Source organism: Photinus pyralis, unplaced genomic scaffold (genome assembly GCF_008802855.1).
Source record: "Photinus pyralis isolate 1611_PpyrPB1 unplaced genomic scaffold, Ppyr1.3 Ppyr1.4_LG1, whole genome shotgun sequence".
Taxonomy (NCBI): Eukaryota; Metazoa; Arthropoda; class Insecta; order Coleoptera; family Lampyridae; genus Photinus; species Photinus pyralis.
In genome coordinates this window covers 34753249-34754249 of record NW_022170249.1, presented here as the reverse complement: position 1 = coordinate 34754249, position 1001 = coordinate 34753249, and the positions used below count along the sequence as shown (strand labels likewise).

The window sequence follows — 1001 nt, the reverse complement described above, 5'->3', positions numbered from 1 at the left end:
TAGCACTTAACCACCGTTTTGCATGATTTATTTTAAGAATTGATAATTCGTAACAGGTCTTACATACTAGGCATTGACCAAATTACTTAAATAGATGGCTACAATATGTACGTTAACTAATAAAAAACACCTCTTGCCCTTAAATTTGCAATAAAACTATGCTTTCATTGCTTAAACTTCGTTTCTAAAAGAGGAAGAAACTTCTTGGATGCAGGTCGGAGAAGCGTAACAAAGTCTTTGAAAAATTAGATTATGTATGCGAAACAAAATATTGTATTCCATTTGGCAGCTGTGTAACAATTTCTGCAGGCATAATTGATACATCGGGATCGGATTTAGAGAATAGTTGTACATAGTTACATCACATAAATATCCACCTTACTTCCATAGGTTATGTCACAATCTAAAACAATGAAAAATGAATGACAACCATTTATATTAGCAATAATCTTACGTGTTGAATTAATGACTTCTGGGAACTTAAGATAAATTGCATATTTAGTTCGCCACTTAGGTACATTGCGATACATTGAATTAGATTTGAGGTTAAATACCGTCAACGAATGAACGAACGCAAACCAAACCATAGGCGTACATTGCGCTACCGCTATGAAGTTGCTACGTTTCAAACTGATTCAGATGCCGCATTTTCTATTTAATTAAATAGTCGTAGATAAAATAGCGTATTTTACTTGCATATAAAGGCGATTATGACACTCGGAAAAATTACAACACTCGCCTTCGGCTCGTGTTGCAAACTTCACCTCGTGTCATAATCGCACACTTTATATGCTCGTATAATAATATACTATTTTTTTTCTCTCTTTATTATTAATTTACAAGTTTCCCAAATTTTTTGCAGAAATGCTTTTCGAATCAACATACTGTGAAGTTCATTGGGTTGAATTCTATGCATTTTTAATTAAGGTAATCTTATCAAGGGAGTAATTTCGCTCGTATTTTTTTAATGCACGAAGTCGCTGCGTATATGTTTTTGGTAT

The 1001-nt window shown here is 33.2% G+C and overlaps 1 long non-coding RNA gene across 1 annotated transcript; it reads right to left on the bottom strand.

The window, feature by feature from the left end:
• LOC116159265 lies at positions 1-799 on the bottom strand. Its single transcript, XR_004142929.1, has 2 exons — positions 455-799; positions 1-403 (listed from the first exon to the last, which is right to left on the bottom strand). It is a non-coding gene; the product is annotated as an uncharacterized LOC116159265 (long non-coding RNA).
• Positions 800-1001: the final 202 nt, after the last annotated feature.